Source organism: Neopelma chrysocephalum, unplaced genomic scaffold, assembly GCF_003984885.1.
Source record: "Neopelma chrysocephalum unplaced genomic scaffold, ASM398488v2 Primary Assembly neopelma1_380, whole genome shotgun sequence".
Taxonomy (NCBI): Eukaryota; Metazoa; Chordata; class Aves; order Passeriformes; family Pipridae; genus Neopelma; species Neopelma chrysocephalum.
In genome coordinates, this window is record NW_020898044.1 from 353,929 (window position 1) to 376,323 (window position 22,395).

Sequence of the window (22,395 nt, forward strand, 5' to 3'; positions counted from 1 at the left end):
ATACTTGACACCAAAGGCTTCATTCAATTAAAGCAGAGACAAAGTGAGACTGAGCAACCGAGAGCAGAAGCTAGAAAAAAAAATCACAACAAGAATAAAGTATCTCATTTTTAACAGTGACGCTAATCAGCTGCTGAAATCCTTTTCACTAAAGACAGAGAGGATATTGCTTGAAGCTTCCAAATCAGGATTCAATCTATCACAGACATTTACACTCCAGTCCCACTGTGGTTCTGGGAATGCTCCTGCCCATTCCATGGATGTAGCCAGGGCAGAGTTGCAAGACAAAATTTTCTGAACTTTGCACCTCAGGGATCTACCACGATGCAGAACTGTCTGTCTGTGAGCCCTTGCATTATTAGCAGGGTGTTGTAGAGATGGAACACACATGCAGGTGGTTTCCAGAGATGCCTAAGGAATGGAAATTTGTGATCATCATCCAGTCCAGAGCATCTGGAGGCCCATCTCCTGGGCCTCAGAAAGCAATAAAAAAAAATAATAATAATACCAGCAAACTTTTTCATACAGAGTTTCAAAAGCCTTTTTCCAATAGATGCAATAATCTCTATTATTTCATCAGCTGCATAAGGAAAAGTGGTTATCTGAAAGCTCTGTTAGCTAAACCCATTTGCAAAAGCTCCACAACAGAAACAGAAAGGTGACTTATTCAGCAGATATAGAGACACTCCAGTTTTTAGGCCATTAACTCATTACACAGCCCAGCACTACTTGTACTGAGCAAGTGCACAGTTGTAATGAGTAACCTTTGCCTAAGCAACTGCAGTAACAGAAATTTTCAATTATCATCTCTAATGCACCTTTTTTCCCTAAGCTGAGGGAGAAGTGCTTGGAAAGATTATTCTAGTCGGAGCAATTTTATCTCTCTTAACACCTTTCCAGGCTTCAGAGTCAGGCTGTCCCCTGAGCATAGGTCAGGGTAGAACAGATCATTATCTCTGAGTAGATACAAAAATGAAGTGGAAGGGATTTCTGGGCTGGCCCCAGCACTGCCTGTCAGTGCCTCCCAATGCTGTTTCCTGTGGCTCTCTACAGCTCCTGGCACAACAAACAGGCATTTTGTAACTTCTCCCTCTTTCCCCCTTTCATCAGCCTTCTCAGACACAAGCACATTAATCCTTACTGCCTGTTATTTCAAGATGCTCTTTCCAAGCTCTCCAGGCCGTAAACATGTCAAACTGGAAGGTACATCTCTTTTTCCTTTCTCCCTCTTTTTCATCCACGTCAAACTCACAATCCTTTTCAGAATCACCATTTACACCATTTCAGGATGAGGCAGAAGTGTCATAAACTGAACTCAAGTCCTCCACGTCAGTCAGACCCCCAGGTGAGCCCAGCCTGCTGTTACAAACTTCCTTTGTGCAGTGGTTGTGCAAACACCAGCCCGGGCTGCGACTGCGGCGCAACATGAGCTTTACGGCATCGGAAGCTGACACACCTCGTTTACTCAACTACCTGGAGAGTTGCAGGAGTAGGATAACGGTCCTCAGCCTTCTACATACATACCAGAGCCCTTCCCAAGCTCATAAACCTGTGTCACTGAGGCACAAGTACCACTGAGATCAAGGTTATCTCATGTTACTCCTGCAAGTGCCAGCAGCTCACCTCCAACTGCTGGGCTGAAACTACCTGGAGAGTGGCACTGCACGGGCATCCTCGAGCTCAGGCTTTACCCAAGTCAGTATTTTAGTCTGAACAGGTTTGCCAGGTGGATGGAGCAGTCACTCAGCCCCAGACCAGCGCTCCTGCCCCCTTCTGCAGGGGGGCAGCTGCCAGGTGTGGGCAGAGGAGACCTGTTCTGACAGCTCACAGAAACTCAAGTGTTGGTCAGAAGCAGCCTCTGAAAGACCCTACTCAAACCAGGACCATCACCGGCACGGCCTCCTTGAACAGAGTGTTTTCCAGTACTTGAAACAAGGAAGATAGATGAAAAATCCCTGCTTTTCCCATCACTGTGACTCCATCCCCGTGCTCCTCATCACCTCATCATCCCTGACCAGAATGAGGAGCCTTGCAGGTGCTGGGGGGGGACACGTGAGCCTGAGTGGGCAATTCTCCCTGGTCCCAAGCAGGTCTTAAGTGGAGCACCTCCATCACCTCTGCAGAACCCTCTCCACTGCACCCCACACCATCACCACAATCCATTTGCCCTGTGTGCCTCCCCTGTCCCCACCAGCCCTGGGGAAGGAGAGATGACCACGTTCATCTTTCTCACCGTGGTGGTACAAACAAGCCAGCACTCCTGCTGCCAATGAGCAACTCATTAATCCCTTATATTTCCATAGGCAGGAGCTGAAATGAAGTGATTTGATATCCAGAGAGCTGCTGGAATTTATAGGGGTGGCTGTGAGAGAGAAACTGAAGTTGGAACTGAAGACAAAAGCTAAAATCCACTAAAATAAACCCAGGTAAAAGCCCAAGCCATCAAGTGTGGCTCGAGGCACCGAAAATGCTGATGTTCCATTAGCACCTACCAGCCCCAATTACAAATTACTGACCCACCCCAATGACTGACACACAGGGTGTGCAGGGCTGGATCAGACATCAAGGAAGGAAAGGCTTTAATAACACCCCACGTGAACTCCTGGACAGCAGCGTGCCAAAATGTTTCCTGTTCTTCCCATACACCAAACCTGCAGCCTCATGCCCAAAACCTCCTCAGCATCCTGCTTTTTTCAAGGCAGGAAAAAACTTCAGGTTGACTCTTGAGCTCTTCTTCCTCAGGACACATCCCAAAAGAGACAGAGGGAAATACAGCACTAAAAAATACAGTCCAGACTCAGGTCTTCAGCCTTAGAGGTTGAGCTTAGCTGGTTTTTGTTCATTTACCTGAAAGCTTTAACTTCATTTACTTACTCACTTCTTGAAATATAACCTCCCCTCATCTCAGGAGAGACAGAGAAATGGCCACACTAAATTGTCTCCTCTTCCCAAGCTGGGAAGAAGCTGTGCTTCTTCAATATACACACAACAAATAATGGACTCTGTAAACTACTCCACTAGTTATTAATGAGAAGCAATCCAAAGCTGCTGGATATTAAAGTCGAGGCCATCAGATCTTATGCAGCCTCCCACCATGGCACCACTGCGTGGTCTTACACTGCTGGAAAAGGAAACAGAAACGTTCAAATTCTTCAACAACAACAAAAAAATTAGTTCTGACAAATGGTATTTTTTCACAAGTATGACCCAAGACAGGCGTCCCTTTTGCCTCTTTCCACACCCTCATCATGCAGGAAAAATGCAAGGGGGAGACGGAGAACAAACCACAGAACTCATAGAACCGTTCAGGTTGGAAAAGACCCTTAGCCATGAAATTTGACATTTTATAATTAAGTCTGAATCGGCAAAAATGGTGGAACAGGTTCCAGGATAAGACCTCCTGCTATCTCAGAGGTACCGGGCACCTCCTTTGCCACTCAATTTTCTGAGCAGCTTATCAGAAGCTGTGTTGCAAGAAAAAAGACATAGATTGTGTCCAAATCCCTGAGTGATTTGACTAATCAGACCATGGAGAGAGGGAAATGCAGATGGAACAGCATCTGGGACAAGTCAGTCTTCAAGACAAGGAGGGACAGGAAGCACTGGAATGAGCCACCAGCACCCACACCCACATCCAGTGGACCCCTGAAACACTTGCCCTATTAAGCGTCCCCCATCCTCCAGAATCACCAAAAATTTGCTAACTGTGAAAATCTCAGTACTTTTGAACGTTTGGAGGAGATTTAAACAGAAAAAAAAATGGGTCACTGGCTGGTGCTTTTGATCAGGAAACCACTGCACATTTTTACCACTGTGATCCAACTTGTTTTAATGCCTGCAAATATCCCTCGAGTCAAATGAACTTGTTCAAAGCTGATTCACACCAAGGCTACTTCTTAAATTGGGTAGTTGTTGACAAGTAGAATATATTTAACAAGCCCCAAGCGTCTTGGCATGCAGTATAAAGACTTCCTATTATGAGCTGGATGTTGTTTTCTTTAAAGTGAACATATGGGCAGAGCAGGTTGTCTGCCACGGGGCACCTCCATGCAGTGCTTGGCAGTGACAGAACTGCACGGATATCCAAAAAATAAACCAAGGAATGTCACGCCAAGAACACGGGGGATGAATCACACCATTTAAAACTCGCTGATAAAATGCACCATTATGTGTTTTTCCAAATCCTCCTCATCTGAGGGAAAAGAAAAGAAAATAAATTAAAATAATTGTGTTCCTCTGGCTGAAGGGTACGGTGAGAACGTGGCAGGCCCTGCCAGCTCCAAGGGGATGGGATGGGAGCAGGCCATCTGGAACTACTCTGCAAAGGTCCCTCTGGCAGCCTCTGGAACACCCCTTGGCAAGTGGCTCAGCATCTTGATTTACAGTGAGGGGATAAAATTAAGGACTGGAAGATTTTTCTCTACCATCAGACACTGCTGTTGGAGGAGGTCATCATCCTCAAGTGATTCCCAGAGAAATGGGCTGAGAATGAAGTCTGGACTATGGAGCTTCTCCTGCCTACACAGCCAGCAAGATCAGAACACTGTAGCACTGTGTTTGTATGTCAGAGGCTACAGTATTTATTACACAGGACACTGCTTATCACAGCAGCAACAAAAAGCACAGCTTGGGCATGTTCCTTGGACAACAGAGGAGGAAATCCAGGAACTCCACTGCTCTGCAAATCCCCTGCAGACTAAACAAGCATGTGCTATGGCTGGAGCATCAGCACCCCCTTGATTTTGGAAGGCTGCAGATAGGTAAAAGGTCCCACCTACCCAGAAGGCATCCCACAACATCCCTCTACTGCATCACAGAGACAGCTTTCACTGCCAGAACACTCCTCTTCTGCATCAGGAGAAGCTGGAGAGAACAGGGACATCAGAGTGGTGTTCAACCTGCTGCAGTGAATGGGATATTCTCATCTTAACCCTGGGGATAGAAACGGTGATCTAGCCAAAAACTTTAATGCCACTGGTTTCCAAATCCTATTGGCCACCAGAGATCTATCCACACTGTCAGAACCTAAACCAGCACAGCAAGCTCAGGAGAAAGGGTTAACAGCTGAGGAACAGAGCTGTTGAACTAACCAGGACAAGCAACAACCAGTCCCAAACTGGCCTGCCTTTCCCCATGTCTTTGCAAGCTTCCCAGGCTCTGGTTGACCTCCTAGTGGGAATCTTCCCCTATTTCCAGCTCCACGATCACACTGAGCATCGGGAAGTATCTACCACTGCTGAGCTCCTGGTGAAAGTAAAGCTTGGTGTTTCAGGACTGTAAAAGGAAGGAGAGAGAGACAGTAAACTACAGGGGGGGGAAAAGAGGTTATAAACTAAAAAACACTGACATAAAGGATAGAACAATGCTGCAAACAAGTTTCCTGCAGAACTTGTACTCCAGCTGCCAAAAGGAGCTGTATCCCATCCCGCCTGCATGATCGTGTGATCTTATCTTCTCCACCCTCCTTCTCTCTCCAATTGTTTGGGAAAATTAATTGATAAAACCAGTCTTAATTAAATAGGAAACATGCCCGTGTTTGCACAACTCAGTACACAATCGTGTCTCAGTCAAATAAACACTGGTGTCCAAATTACACTTGGGAATTCGTTGTGGCTTGGGGTTTTAAATTCGTTGCAGCAAGCTTGGGAGCAAAGTTCCAACAGGAGTCTTTTCTTCTCCTCCCATCCTCTGTACTAGGAGGAGACAGAATAAATCTACATGCAGAGAGGCTCAGTACTGGTTCCAGCTCAATGTGTACATGAGGATCATTTCAGGACACACCATATGAGACACACTAGCCCAAAAGCAATTATTTTTTCTCACCACTTCTCAGAACCCAGACCAACCAAACTGCCCTGAAATAGCAGCACAGCTCTCGAAATAGCATCATTTCTTCTCTTTTTGAAAGCAACACCCACACTCAATCTTTGATTTCAAGCCATCCCTGAGCAGTTACCACTTCTTCACCATTCAAGCCACAGGGAAAATCACTAAATCCAACAGAAACACCATGGGAAGAGAGCCAAAATTAGAAAAGCCAAACACCACACGGATTTACTCCCACAATAACTGGATCAACTTCAGCCTGGAACAGACCAGACATGACTCCAGGAAAAATATGTCTCTCCAGGTGCAGCTGCGTGGAGGGGACTCCTCCTGGGCTCGTGGTTGAAGGCAAACCACATGTTCCAGCTTCAAGGCAGCAGACACATAACCAGGGCTGGCCTCAGCACGCTGAGACACACAGCCTTCTCCATCCTGCTGTCTGCACAAACACGCTCACACAGCAGCCTAGAGCCCAAGGCAGGGGAATTCAGGTTGGGAAGCATGTCCTTGGATCCTGAGGAGGCCTGGGTGATGTCTGGCAGACTGGTTGGCTGAGGTTTGTACCCACCAGAAGCTTCCCCTGAAGAAGACTGGGGTTTTCCCCACAGGTTTGCATGCAGCAACAAGAAATGTTTTAACACAAAAGCATCGACCTTCTCCTCACTATACATTGTCTGCATCCAGGCAACCTGGAGATATCCAAAGGAAGTTGGTACTGCTATGGAAAACCTCTTATACAGGAATTTATCCCTGCTGTAAAGCAACAGAAGCAACTCACCTGCTGAGTGATTTTCCTCCCGAGTGTGAGATGGAGCAGCGAGCAGAAACAGCTCGTGAATCATGGAATCACAGAATAGTTTGGGCTGCAGGGGACCTTTAAAGGTCAAACGAAATCAAAGACAAGAAACAGAAGGGTGGGTGAGGAAGGAGATGAAAACACCACAGTGACACCTTGGGCTTTGTTCCCACCTTGTTGCAAACTTCAAAACAAAGCCCAAGGATGAAATTTTGTCTGGAGATTCCAAGAGAAAACCTCCTCCCATCGACTTCTTGTGCTTTGAGGTTACTAAGTGCCTTGCAGGCAAGTGCAGCCTGGAGTGCCATGGGATGCACTCCAGTGATGGATTATCACTGCTGCAAGGTGCCTTTCATTTCTCCCGACACACCTGAACTCAAAACATTTCTCCTCTGTGACAATCAAGACATTTTAATGGAAAAAAAGGAAGTTTACTTTGTATTGATCCTCTTCATGAAACTGTGCCTCAAACAGCTTCACAGAATTGAGATAAAATGTTGCTCAGAAAGAGAAAAATTAAATGGCTCAGGCTGAGGAAAAAAAGACAGATTTTAGATCTAAGAGATTTTTCACAGAGCAGGAAGACTTGTCATATGGTAAACAACAGAATCTTGGAACTGGGACATTTGGGATTTATCTCTTCTTCCACAGCCTTCCCATGTGACTGGGGTAAAAGAATGACAATCCTACCCATAACTTGCTAAAAATTTAGCACAATTTCAACGTGTTCAGGTGGGAGCTCATTTTATTCAGCACACCACGACTGATCCTTCCAGCGCCTCGGCTTCACCGAATGTAAAACAGCACGAGCACCTGGCTGTGCCAAAAAAGCATTTCCATTAATGCCCTCGAATGAAAAGGAATCAGTGTAAGGTATTAGATCCCCACCAGGACTGAGCCATGTGCAAGCCAGATGAGGTAACAAGCCAGTAAACTTCAAATCACTGCTTGCATCCATCCCATAACTACATGCTGAAATCCCTACAGATAGGCTGGCATGTTGGCAGGGAAAATTTGTCATTTCTAAATTTAGCAGACACTTCAATCATTGTGTGATGCTTCAAAAGCAACGGAGATGTAAAGCGGAGTTTGTAGGACAACCATTTAAACCGAAATGAGAGCTCCGCTCACTGAGCAAAGGCTTTTCTTAATTCCCTTCCTGTTTGGACAATTTGATCCACTGCTTTTTTCTCCACTACAACCACAAAGGTCTGTCCTGCAGTGAATGGATAGGCTTTTTTCTGGGATAACTTCCAGGTTAAAGAGAAAGGATTTACACTTGAATGAAACATAGGCACTGTATTTGGAAAATTTGTTTTGAAAACTTGGGAAGGAAGCAAAGCCTCCTTCATTTAAAAAGGGACTCAATTAACATTCTCCAACAAGTCTTCCTATCGAAAGAACAGTACTTGCTGGGGGACATGTGATCTGAAACTTGTTCTCCTCACTCACAATGTCCCTTTCTGAAACACAGGGCACCGCTTTGGGGAGACACGAGGATCTCTGCGCAGCTCTCCAGAGACCTGCCTGTCACAGGCAAGGCCTTGACTCCAGGCATCAGATGTTCTACGACTTAAGCTCAGGAAACTTAAAATAGTGCTTAAAGACCCTAATGAAGACCTACAGTGACACCATCCTACTGTGGATCCCTCTACAAGGACAGCTCATCCATGCTCAGCCAGAGCGGCGGGACGAATCCTCGGTGCGCAATTGTCACCTCCCCGTTTTCCTGAAAACAACACGTTTTAAAACCTGTCAAGAAGACACTAATGACCAACCAAGCAGGTGTTCTGCTTTTGATTCCTGCATTTCTGGGTGTGGGTTTGATCTGCAGCAGGCAGCAGCCAGACAGGACCACCCTAAGGGTTACCTCGGTTTTGAAAAACAATCCTGCAAGAGCTGGGCATGCCCAGATATTGCCCACGTAGGAGGAGGAAGACAAGCTATGCCATCATTTTTTTCCAGCTAAAGTTAAAGGGGGAAAAAAAAAGGCTACTGACAATTTAATATGCACTTTTATTTTTTAATTCCCTTATCAACTGCACATGACAGAGCATTCTTCACCCTTTAATAAGTATAGGTTGAAGTCGAGCCTGACTGGAAGTTGATGATGGATTGAGAATGGGAGTCCATGTCATTACACAGCAGATTGGGATGGGAGATAAAGGCATTATTAGTGGATATTGCAACAGAAAACATGCAACCATCACCTCATCCTGGGACCATCTGTAGCAGACCACTCTCCTTCATTCCTTTTGGATGCCTCCAATTGCAATGTGACCCAGGTACGTGCAACAGAAAGGAAAAAGTTACCTGCAGCTCTCCCCCATCAGTGCCTCAGTGGGACTATGTAGGGAAAACAAGGACACAGAGCTTGTCCCAGTAATCTGGATGCTGAGATGTGAAAAATATGATTTTTCCCTGCTGACCACCCTTTTAGTTCAGGCACTAAATCAGGTGTGGATAACTATAAAAACTCTTCTGTATTCAGCTGATATTCTTTAGATCATCCAAAATAAATTGGTGGTTTGGGAGTTTGTCGAAACCAAAACGGACCAAACACTTGCCCTGAAATCTTTTCCCACCATCCAAAATAAAAGCGATTTAGGAGTTTTCCTATTAAATAAGATTTTCCAGGGGAAAGTCAACAGGCTCTAAATTCACAATACAGTGGAACACAATACAAGTGCCTCCCTCTTAACCCTTGCTGATCACAAACAGAGATGTCAAGACAGAAAGCAGCAGAGAATCCTCTAAACATCTCATGTAAATGAACCACAAGGTACTTTGCACAGCTGGTAAATGAGCTGCTCGGTGATAAGCACACTTAGCAGAGTTTACATTTCCTTAAGACACTTAAAGATTAAGAGGCCTGCTCCTGTCTTTCCTGCCAACTACAGGCAGATGCTGGACAGCAAAACAAGGTGAAGGCACTTTTTATATGAGGTGAAGCAAGAAATAAATGAAAAGCTGTAGGCAGCTCACCCAAGATACAGGGCCAAAAGTTGGGCTCGGCTTGAGCTTTGTGTGAAAACCCTCCATCCATCCAAAGGGCATCCATCCCAAAGGCATCCAACATCTGGACAGGACCCAGTTAACACAATCACTCTCCCATTACCTTGAGCTAAAGATCCCCTTGGCAGATGGATCTTTTGCACCTTGTAGAACTTTCTCCTAGAATATAACAGGTGGTGACAACTCATGAAATGTGCTCATATCCACACATCTCTAAATAAAAACACTCAGCTACAGAAGTCTGGCTTTGTTTTTGTTATGCCTTTGAAAAGAGTCAATCCACTCCAAAAGTTTAGAACTGGGTAACTGCAGTAATTTCATCTTCTCGGGGAAGAAAGGGTTTCTCCCCTCCATGTATAGAACTGGTCATACCAACCCCTGTGAAAGCCTTCTGATCCTGCCCACTGCACAGCTTCATGTACTGGAAACAAGCTTTAGGACCAGGAACTTGCTGCAAAGTCCAGGTGTCCCACACACACAGAAAGAGAGAGGCATATTCTCTGCTCTAACACATTGGATTTATCAACAGGGATGAAGTGATCCTGCACGTTTTATCAAAAGACCCCTCTGAGAAGGATTTAACCACTAGAAAAACTGTGCTTTTAAAAGTGAAGCTGCCTGGCCAACATGGGCAAAGTCTGAAAGTGCTGCAACTCTGTTCTGGGACTCAAATATTACTGTAAATTTTGCAGAAATACAGAGCCCCTGCTTCAGGAAGCTGCTGGAACTGAAGCGAGGGGTGGACACGGCCCCGTATTTACACCACTGCCCCACTGTGCATCTTCTTGTGCCCATTTGTCACCGAGCACATCTTCCCCTCCCTGCTCCAAAGCAGATTAAGCTTAATAAACTTATGTAGTTGTGAAGTGTACTGCCTGTTATCCAATTAGACAGCTAACGAGATCTGAGTAGCAGCACGTAGGCACCGATAACTGTCGGCTGATACCTGGTACGGATTAGACACGTTCCTTATTTTTCCAGCCCTTGCAGAAAAAGGGTTGGGATTGGTTCAAAGGCTGCTCTGAAGACTGGATTCAGGTAATTGTTTAATTTTGTTTGGGACCCAGGAGCACATCACGTTTGTTTCCTCTTGATCTCCTGGAGCTGTCACATCGCAACCGTCCCGTTACAAAACTCCTGATAAATCTGCTGTGACTTGCTCACCTAAACTTTCAGCATGGACAGGGGCAGATCCCATCACCTTTATGGTCCCTTCCAGCTTCAGAAATCTATGGGGCAACAAAGAAAAACGTCCAGAAGTGATAAGGACATTCAGAAATGCTTCTTTATTAGCTCTGACGCTGTTCCACATGATATTCCCGTAAGGTCCAGGTAAGGAAACATGAATCAGATGCAATCACCATAAAATGGCTGCATGACAACATCGTTCTCAGAGCATAATTATCAAAGGTTTGTTATCTAACTGGGAGAGCACTGGAAAGCGGGTCCAGCCAGGCATAAGGGCTGTGCAATATTTTCATTACCAGTCTGGATGACAGACTGGAATGTATGGCCACAAACCCAGTAGATGATTCAGCTGGGAGGGTTTGTGAGCACCGTGGTGTACAGATTTCAATTTCTAAATTATCTTGATGCACTGCTCTAGTTATGACAAGAGGAAATACTTGAGCAAGAGAAGTCACAGGTACAGATGCAAAAGTGGGGAGCAACTTCCTATTCAGCAAGACTCCAGAAAAGACTTTGAGAGGGTCAAGGTAAAATTGGGAGGTTCAACAGTGTCCCACAGCTGAATAAAGGCAAAGCTCAGGGTATGATCCACAGAAGGACTCAGCTATGCCTTGAAAAGTCTTGCCCTTGGGTGTTCACTGCTGTGCAGCTGCTGTGCTTTTTGTGAAAGCAGACCTGAGAGAATCCTGTGGAGAACAACAAAATTAAAAAACACCAGGTATGAGATTAGCTGGATCCATTTAAGCCAGACATGTTCCTAAGAACAGACTAGCCCAGGCAAGCAAGCAGGACACGGCCTGAGGGGAGTCTCCTCCATCCAAATCCAGCAGGAAAATTCAGAGTTTCACTCTTCTGAGTTTAACCCTCTGGCTTTAATCTTTGTTTAAAACCAAGGTAATGGCCATCGAGTATGGAAAGAACAAAAGACCAGGGGCTCATCAACATAGAAGAAGAGACCAAAAACTACTTTTTAGAATCCCATGTGCTTTTACTCCTCACCCCTCTTCTCCCAGCTCACTCACCCCACTGAAAAGCTCCACATAGGTCAGTCTGAAGACAAATTTTTTTACTGTTTTGAAGCAACTCCCTCATTAGCAGATCTTTTAAAGTGTGACCATCCTAGAGACACTTAACATGTTCTCACAAATGGGGAGATATGGATTGGATGGGTGGAAGACACATCTTTAAACTGCCAGAGGGCAGGGTCAGATGGGATATTGGGAAGGAATTCTTCCCTGTGAGGGTGGGGAGGTCCTGGCACAGGTTGCCCAGAGAAGCTGTGGCTGCCCCTGGATCCCTGGAAGTGTCCAAGGACAGGTTGGACGGGGCTTGGAGCAACCTGGGATAGTGGAAGGTGTCCCTGCCCATGGCAGGGGTTGGAACTGGATGGTCTTTTAAGGTCCCTTCCAACCCAAACCACCCTGTGATTCTGTGACTCTGTGGTTAAAATTTGGTTGGATCACTGAGCTCAAAAGGTAGAAGCCACAGACTGGAAAACATAATGGAAGAGAATGAGGGAACAGGGTTTGTTAAACTTGGAGAAGAAATGGAAATTAGTGGGGGATCCAACTTACACCTTCCACTACCTAACCGGGGGGGCTACAGATGGAGCCAGACTCAAACAGCAGAAACAAAAGACAACAAAACAATGGGCATGACTGGCAGCGAGGGAAATTCTGATCAGACAAGAGGACAATATTCCTCACCACAAGAGCAGTAAGCATGGCATCAACCTGCCACACTTGACTGGAAAAGGCCCAAAACTTGATCAGAAATGTTCACAAAAAAACCTACCTTTGATCCTGGCCCTGTCTGGAGCAGGAGGTCAGACAAGGGAGCTCCAGATGAACTATTCCACCTCAGTTAGTCTTCGGTTCTAAGAAATCTTTATCAAGGAACACTGAACAAGGGAATTTGCCCAGTAGTCTACATCACTCTATACCTGTTCAGTGCTAACAAGTACTTTAGACTCAAAAGCTGTCAATAAAATACCTTCCATATGACTAAAGATGACAGTATCTGTAACTGAGGGAGAAAAAAGAGTAAGGAATTAAACACTAAGAGCTTTTACTGCCACTGGAAACAGAACAGGAGAAACTGGAGACTCGCGTTATGCAAGTTGTACAGAAGCTCTGGAGAAAACTGTGAGGAATTCAAAGAAGATACACAGTGATAGTTCAAACAATAAAATCCAGACTGCTCCTCCCTACCTGCTCTTCCCACCGCAATAAACACGAGCTGATGCCAAGAGAAGTTTCAGACCTGTCCAGACCAGCCTCCTTTTTGGTGAGAGCTTCCTCAGTTGTCTCAGGACAAAGGCTCCTTGTGTGCAGACACCCTTTCACACAAACTTCCTACTCTCTCCCACTGAAAGGTATAAGAGGTGTTAATAGATCCAGAGAAAATGCCTGGAACAATATACACAGACAAGTTTTTCCTTCTTTTCCCCCCCCCCCAAAAAAAATGAACCAGTTTACCTTAATAAATAATGTTTCTAGTGCTTATCTGCTGCATTTTCTGTCACGTTTTATGTCTGAGTGCTACCTCTCCTCTCAGAATAGTCTTCACATCCACGCTTTACCAGCTTTAGAAATGCATGAATAACCGAGTCCTTCGTGGAAACAAAGATACAGGAGGTACAAAATCAGATGCAGGGAGCGTAACCACTGCAGGGAGGGAGAAGAGAAGGTCACTCCTGAGCTCCAGCTGGGAGGTCAGAGCAGGAAAGCACAATGCCTGAGCTGCAATCGAGCTAATCATGGGCAAAGCCTTGGTCCGAGCAGCTGGCAAGGACCTTCACCTTACAACAGGGAGGAACTACTCTGGAACAGTCAGAAATCCATAACACATGCCTGTGGAAAAGCACTTGAGCAAGAAGAGCATGTGCCCTGTTTTTAGAGGGGGTAGAAAGAAGAAGCCATACGGAAACCTTTTGTGACAAAGCACTTTATGTGTGCTCTGTCCAAAAATAAAATGCATCCATCATACCCCAAGGTCCACACGAGAGTCACAAAATGGTGTTTGCTGGCTCAGTACAAGCAGGTCCAGGCAAGTTTTGGGCCCTGAAGCTCAAGAAAGACACGACCCAGAGATTCCCAAAGGCTGCTCCAGAGGATGGAACAGCTCACTCTGTACAGTAACGAAAGGGCAAGAGGGCAGCAATCCCCAACTGCAGCACAAGAAATCAAAGTCAGAAACTAGGAAAATCTTGGTAATGGCAAGAACAATGAAGGACTTTCAAGGATCACCCCGGGAGGACGGGGCAAGTCCATCACTGGAGGCTTTTAACAACTGCATTGGACAAACATCTGCTGGGAAAGTTTAGATAGATCTGACCCAGTCTTGGGGCAGAAGGTCAGATTAGACAACTTAAGGTCCCTTCCGGCCCTGCTGCTCTTTGCTTGTAACAGAAACATGACAGCAGAACATGTCAACAGCAGCCCCAGAGCACAGGAGCTTCCCTGATATTTGCATCATACGTTGGAGAAACTCTGCAAGATCCCATGTGCAGCAGCTGCCCATTCCCACATGGTACCTGCTTCCTCCATTCCTGGAGCTGGACTCACAGAACAGGCACAGGAACAGGAGCTTCCCAGCACAGCCAATGAGACAGCCCCTCTCCCACCTCACAGCATGGAGATAGTTATTAACAGGAGCACATCCACACTTTTCCTCCCATTTGCCTCCTTCCCATCTCACCCTGCAGTCAGAGCAGCTCTCTCTTTTTTTTTTTTTTTAACCTTAGGCCTTTCTTCTGTTCCTCCCTGGACTATTTTCATATGTAAGATCTTCAGCCCTGGATCCCACCCCAAGGGAATCTGGACACAAAAAGATAAGTGACCCAGCGCTTCACTCCAAAGCCCACAGTCACATTCAGCCTTTTGCCAAGTCCTCCTCAAAGCCCAAACAGAGGCACCAGATGCCACTGGAACACTGGAGAGATGGTGTGAGCTCCCCACGACAAGAAAGGGATGTTCAATTCAGTCTGCTTGGAGGACTCTGTGCTCCTGCAAGCATTTAATGAAGAGCACAAACTGCTCTGTGGGATCAGAACATCCAAACAGCAGAGTGTAAACTGCAACCTCCAAAGTACCAACCTTTACCTCAGTGTTAAAGCTTGGCCTATCAAAGGGCTTTTAGGGAATTTTTGCTTCCTCATGTGCCTCCCTGGTCTCCCCCCAACTCCTCCTGGCTTATTCTTGCAAATCCAAAGTCGATCTCCAAGCTCTCAGTCGCATCTGCCCATGGAACAACACAACAAGGAAGATGACAGAAGTGGTCCCAGGGAAAAATACCCATATGTGTGTGTTTGGGAGCACATCTCAGATATAACTCCACATGTGTATGTGTTTGAGAGCACATCTCAGATATACTCACACATGTGTGTGTTTGTCAGCACACCCCAGCACATCTGAGGGCACAGTTATGCAATCCCAGAAACCTTAGATCCAAGTTTGCACTGTCCTTAAGGACAGCCCTGTCTGTGTGGTGCTGACAGCAGCAGTCACAGGACAGGCCAAGGACTGGATCCAACCAAAAAATAACCCCATAAAAATAAGTAATAATCCACTGCCAGGTGTGTGGGCTCCCTGACCAAGACCTGTCACCCACAGTCACACCAGGACATGCACAAGAATAGGGTGAACCCTTTTACTAGAAGTAGCGTTTTAAAATTGTGTAAGTCACCCGTGAGTCTGTGCCCTGCCAGGGCTGGAAAACAGTTATGCAAGAGAGGAAACGAGCAGTCGGGAGACAGGACAGCTCAGAGAAAATATCTCTGTGCAGTTCCACTCCTGGAACCAGGGACTTGCACAACAACGCTCCCTCCAGCTTCCCAGGCTGTCCCAAAGGGTCTGTGAGCTTCAGGAGTTCAACCAAAGGATTACCAGACACGTCCTCCTCGCAGAGTCCTCTGGGATCACAGCGGTGACAGATTCCAAAAAAGAAAATCCTGTTAGAAGAAGATTGGAGATCAAAGCAGGAGGTTACACCTACATCCTGGAACGTGCATGCCCATGGGAGAGGAGAATTTTTAATTCAGCTTCAGACTAAGTGCCCATCCAACAGGAACATCAGATCAGAACTCTTGAATATTACACCTGTACAAGCGCTTTGGGAGAAAATCCATTCCCCACCTGCCCTGAAAAATGAACTAAACTGAACTGACTCATAGAAAAAGAACAAAACTCTTCCTTTCCTATGCAATTCCCAGCTTAAGGATAGGCCAGGACTACCTGCTTCATTTAGCACAAGGCATTTTCTGGATATATCAGCTACAAGGGAGCTTGAGCAGGTACTTCACAAAAGAAATGATCCAAACCAACGTGCCTTTTTTTTTTTCCTCTCCTCCTCAAAGTGTGCAAACATCATTATATCCTGTCCAATATTTCAGTCATTCCAAGCATGCCAGCAAAACCTATGCTGTTCCATGCCACAGCTCAATCTAGAGGACACACTTAAGAAAAACCTGGCATTATGCAGAATAATGAATGAAGAAATGAATAACTAAGTATCCATTCTTCAACAATTATCTACATCCACTTAGTTCTCTACTTCGTCAGCCAGGAAAACAAATATTTTCCTATTTCTTAAAAGGTAGTTCCTGCCTTTGAACTCAGTAGGTACACACACACACACGAAGAAAAAGTGGAATTAAATGAACTTTTCAAACCATTATAAAGACTTTGCAGCCCTTTAAAGACCTATTGCATAAAAGAAATGCATGTGACCAAAGCAAAAAATTCCCCACAAGCTGAAAATGTCTGTGTTTACGTCATTGCAGCTCTCTGGGCTCCCAACAGCTGAGACTCTCCTCACTCACTGCAACCTCCATTCTGCCACTGATCTGCTCCGTGGCCTCCAGTTCTCCCTCTTGGAAGTGGGATAAACACGGTCTCAGAGCACAATATGGAAAACCACTCCGAAGAGGGAATATGCAACAACCAAAGCCCTGTGTAAATCGCTCCCCCCGGGCTGCAAAATGTGTTTCCCTCAGGCCCAGCAAGCTCCCAGCCACCATCATTTTGAGTTATCCCAGAGCACTAACAATAGTTGCCTTGTATAACCGATCCTTAAAGGATGGGCTGGTAGCAGAGAACTACCCGGGAACAGCTCAGGGATCAAACTCCAGCATGAACAGCAAGGACGAGCTTTTTGACCCTTCTTGCATTACATTCCTGCTGATGAGCTCATCTCACCACCTCCAGAGCAACCCAGGCCTTTCCTGGTGCCAAACCGCTCCCTGCTGCACCTCACACCTTCCCTCACATCCCAGCCTTGCAACCTCATGGCCCTGGTCCCAAAATGTCTCAAAACAAAAAACTAAAATTGCACTTAAAACCAATGATATGATTAAAATTCACCAAACACCACCATTGCTTTACAATCTACTGCATTTAAAGATTTCCCCAGGAAAAGGTCACCAGTATACAGAGCACATCCTCCAAAGCAAACGTCCCTGTCACAGTGCTGTCAGGTTCTGATGGCAAATACGTTGTTATAAAAACCCTGTGTGGTGTGTTATCCACAGCTCAGAGCTGCTGGTTCAATCACAGGATGGTTTGGGTTGGAAGGACCTTAAAGACCATCTTGTTCAAATCCCTTGCCACGGGCAGGGACACCTTCCATTAGAACAGGTTGCTCCAAGCCTCACCCAACCTGATCTTGAACACTTCCAGGGATGGGGCAGCCACAGTGTCTCTGGACAACCTGTGCCAGGGCCTCACTTCCCTCTGAGTAAAGAACTTCTTCCCAATATCCAATCTAAACGTTCCCTCTGTCAGTGTGAAGCCATTTCCCTTTGTCCTGCCACTCCAAGCCCTTGTCCAAATCCCTCTCCAGGTCTCTTGGAGTCCCTTAAGGCCCTGGGAGATGCTGGAAGGTGTCCCCAGAGGCTTTTCTTCTCCAGTCTGAACACCCCCAGCTCTCTCAGACACTCACCTACAGTCCAACCCCTAGCCTGGGGTCCCTCAGGGTGCTGGCTCTAGTATCCAAAGCCTTTTTTTTCCCATGCAATAAATAAAGAACATAGTGTGTATTTTGGTGATGCAATGGGCACCACGTGGTCAGATGAAGGGAAGGACAGTGCCATGAACTCCCTAAGGAGCACACATCCTGTACAGCAATCCCCCTGCAACACCGACTGATGGTCTCCTCTTTAATAAAAGTCAGTTGTACGTGGTCAAGTTTAACCTCAACAGGCTTTATTACAGGTTGCGACGTCCTTTCACAAGGTACAGGGAGGAGCTGAACCTCATAGACTCCCCAAAATATGTTTATAATTGTACAGAGACACAAAAACAGGACCTCAAAATAAGGTTCTTGAAAACCCACTCTCCAGAATGGAGCCACACCCCCGTGGAAGAGCTGCACCACATCCCTGTGCTCTTCAGGTGCCACCCATGCACATGGTAGTAACTGGAATAGCCACCGAGTTTTATTTTCCAAGCAGTTCATATTCCCACCCATGGTATTTCTGGAATCTTTTCTTAAAATACAAAGAAACCACTGAAATATTAGATTATAAAAAAGAAAAAATATATATATATAAAAAAGCAGAGAATTGAGACCGATTTCCATGGCGACTCCTATAAACTCCAGTGCACACACCCACGGGCCCTCCATGGGGAGCACAGCAAAGCCAACAGATCCACAGAGCCGACGGGAATGGGACAGAGCATCAAGGTGGCTGGAAATTTTCATGTGCCCTCAACAGGAAGACAATAAGGACAATAACACAGCCTGAAAAAACCACAAAGGTGGTTTTGAGATGCCACTTGTTAAATCATTTGCTTCTTAGGAGTCTGTAATGGGATGAATTGGTTGCATTATGGGTTTTTTTATGGCAGTGCTTCTATTCCCTATTCCCCTGGTGGGTTACCATCCCCCTCCCATGTTACTGCTGTGCTATAGATTATTTTTTGCACCCAAGCAGAGCAGGACAGATCCTTAAGCCACATCCTTAAGCCAGAGGTTTAGACTCCCTCTTGAGCAGGAAGAGTTCAAACCCACTCTTCATCCACATCAGTTCCAAGAGGAATCCAACCTTTATACCCCTCTAATTTACTATTTATCCCTCTGACATAATGTTTTAGCTCACCAACAGAGCTTAAAAAAATCAGTTATTTAATTTCCATAGACTTGACTTCATTAACTTCTGGAGAGGACTAATGTTTGTGGCCACTGGGAGAGGGTATTTCTACATTTTTCCATTTTCTGGTCTGTTAATTACAATTACTGAGAGAGAAGGAGACAGCGGTGAGACTTGTGAAACACAGCAGGCTGTGCTTTAACATTTGTAAAAGGAACAGAGAAAATAATTTCTCTCTCTTTTTTGTATAACCCAATCACACAAAGTAAATCCCCATACTTCAGAAGTCAGCATCACCATTCTCCTTGGGAACTCATTTGGGCCAGCAGGAATTTAGCTGGAGAACCTCAGATTTGATTGGAAGGGATTACTTTTCTGTGGGATGACAGGAGCAGAAAATACAAAGTGATATAAGTGACACCGAGAGATGGGCAGATACACTTTGGAGGCAGGCAGCAAGATGCAGGAATACTCCTCCAGCCTGCTGAGGCAGAGACAGGCAGGAATCCGACAGCTTTTGAGGGATGGAAGATGGTGAAAAACCCAAATTGCACTGCTTGGCAAAGGTGGAGGTCAATAAAAGCACCATCACACCTCTTAGACCACAGGATGCTGTGGGGAGCCCATAAGCTGCTGAGTCCCATTTGTGAGCAATGTTAACAATTTGATTGAGCTTTCCAAACTCCACCTCAACTCCTTCAACCCCATCGAGTCAACTGAGATCCCTACATCCCGTGTTTCAGAGACACCACAGCTGACTCATGACAGCACATTTTGGTGGGAGAGACACAACAGGAGAAAGCCCTTTCAGCACAAACCAGAGAGGGACATCCAGGAGTGCTTTCAGCAGCAGCAGAGATGAGGACATGGGATCCCTCATGGATCCCAGGACACGTGCAGTGTGTTTGTGGGGTTCCAGCCACAGACCCCAGCATTCCAGGGGAGCGTGGCACAAAGCTGTACAGCTCCAGAGCAGCTGCTTCACAGAGCCAAAGGATGGAGAAGGAAAAAAACAACCACAGCTAACAACGTCAGCTGGCATGTTCAGGACTTAAAGCCCCAGAACTCTGCGCCTATTCACATGCATAGCTCAGCCAAAATACCAGCTGGATGCTCCTCCAAACCCAAAGATGCCCAGGTAAACATTTGAGCAACTACACAATGATTTGGATCCAGGCACTGAGTCAGACACAAGACCTTTGGATCTTTGCCAGCTCAGTAGTCATCCAAAACTGCTTCCTAGTCCAGCTACCCACTCCACAACAGCGGCACAGGGCAAAGGCAGCACTGGCTTTTTTTAGAGGCGCAGCCAGCTGAAACCACGGAGCTTGCTACTCCCTAAAAAACACGGTACATCTGTTCCACAGCAGTGCCATAAAAGATTAGTAAGTGCTGGGCTAACAGTCTGGAAAGGGAAAAGGACCTAGGAGAGCAAAATGTTATCACTAAGTCAATAAAACAACATCTGTAAAGGACTGAGAACATAACAGCGTTCTTGCACAACACAGAAACGCTCCTGGGCTAATTTCTTGTTCTCCACTAAACCTGTCTGGTAACTCTGGGAATAGGGCTGCGTCGTACAGGCTACGGGAAAAGTGGATCAACAGGGTGAGCTAAGGACAGAGCTCCGGGCTCGACTCTGTTTGTGCAGGATTGCGGAGTGGATGCACGTTAGCTGATACATATGGTTTCACTTTTACATAAAGTTTGTGTTTACATCTGATATATCAGCAAATACAGCTGGCCCCGGCACCGGGTTTGAGGCAGAGTGTCTATACACTACACACAGCACTTTTTGGGGTGATCAGAGCAAGGATCCAGCGGAGCAGTTCCGCGTCTCGGGGTGAGGATGTAAATTGCTGAAATGCTTTGTTTTGAGGGCAGGTTCGGTAACTGGCAATTGGCTTTGTGCATTTCACCACCGCGAGTCCAGGGCTAACCCCTCATCTATCACAGCAACCTCGAAGAGGAGCAATTCCGAAGAAGTCAATGGATTTGACTGAAAACGGCCAGACCGGTGCGAACTGCCAAGCCCCCGGCATTGTAACAGCTTTGTGTAAACAAGAGACACCGAGCGAGCCTTCACAGCTCGTCATTTACATCCCGACCACGCTGACTTCCCCACTTAACCTTTCCTCTTCGTGTCATCGCCTGGAATGCCAAGGCGGGGAATGCGGAGGCGCGCATCGCGTGTGGGAGATACGCTGACATCAACACACAGAGGGGGGAAAAGAGATGCAAAGCACCCCAAAATCCTGACACAATCATGGGCTTTTCTGCCCTTAGTCAAAACAGCGATCTCTTCTCCCACCCTCCCCAAAAAGAGGGGTAGGGATGGCACCGCACCCGCAGCCTCCTGCTCTGCACCTGAGCTGGGGTGTCGAGGGGCTGAGGAAAGAGGGTTGGCACGTTCCTGGGGTGTTCTGGTGTGTGTGGGATGGGGCACAGGGAATGACCCCTCGGGATGGTGTGTGGGATGGGGCACAGGGAATGACCCCTCAGGTTGGTGTGTGGGATGGGGCGCAGGGAATGACCCCTCAGGATGGTGTGTGGGATGGGGCGCAAGGAATGACCCCTCAGGGTGCTGTGTGGGATGGGGCGCAAGGAATGTTCCCTCAGGGTTCAGTGTGGGACGCGGCACCGGGCTGGACCGTCAGGGTGGCGTGTGGGATGGGGCACAGGGAACCACACACCTCGGGCAGGTGCGTGGGACAGGGCACGGGGAATGGACCTTGGAGTGGTTGGGGCAGGTGGGTGTGTGGGATGGGGCGCTGGGAACGGCCCCTGGAGTGGTGTGGGCAGGTGGGTGTGGGGGACCGGTCCCGGGTCCGCCCCCTCAGACAAAGCCCCCCGCCCTCTCCCCGGGCCCCCCGTGCGGGGCCAGAGCGGGGCTGCCCCCGCCGAGGCGGCACCGGCCCTCCCGCCGCAGGTGCCGCTGAGGGGGCCGAGGGGACTCTCCGAGGGGACCCGGGGCCGCCGCCGCCGCCGCCGCCCCCCGCCCGGCTCGTACCTCTCTGTGCGGTGCCGGAGGGGACTGTCGGGGTCTGGGCGCCCGCCCGGCTCTCGCCTCGCTGCCCTCCCGCGGCTGAGCGGCTCCCGGCGCTGCTGAGCGGCGGCTGCGGGCACTGCGGGGCCAGAACCAGCGCCGGCCTGTTTTCCAGCCGCCTCCCCTGCGGCCCGCCCCGGCTCCGCCTCGAGCGGCCCCCGCCCCCGCCTCCTCCTCCGCCGCCGCCGCTTCCCCCTCCTCCTCCTCGGCCGCTTCCTCCTCCCCGCTCGTCAGCCTGGGCGGCTGGAACGCGAAACTTCAAGGTTAAGGACACCTATTCGATGAAATGAGCGCGTTAAACCCGATTTTCTTCCTGAACACGAAGGGTCTTTTTCGCCCTTCGCGGTCGCCGCTGCGCTTCGAGGCTGCTGTGGCGTCCCCGCTCCGACGCGTTCTGCAAACCACAGGACGGACCCGGCGTGGAAAAGCGCTTAA

At 47.4% G+C, this 22,395-nt stretch overlaps 1 protein-coding gene across 3 annotated transcripts in view; it reads right to left on the reverse strand.

Moving 5' to 3' along the window:
• The window catches only part of SMOX (spermine oxidase), a 51,004-nt gene extending 28,954 nt beyond the window's left edge, over window positions 1–22,050 (reverse strand). The window contains exons 1-2 of one of the 3 annotated variants that reach the window (XM_027706497.1): window positions 13,303–13,455; window positions 13,036–13,192 (exon numbers count right to left, since the gene is read on the reverse strand). The gene's annotated coding sequence lies outside the window, so the exon portion shown is untranslated. Of the gene's footprint in view, window positions 1–13,035; window positions 13,279–13,302; window positions 13,456–21,924 lie in introns of those variants that run through there. The other 2 variants (XM_027706495.1, XM_027706498.1) reach the window with 2 other exon arrangements.
• Window positions 22,051–22,395: the final 345 nt, after the last annotated feature.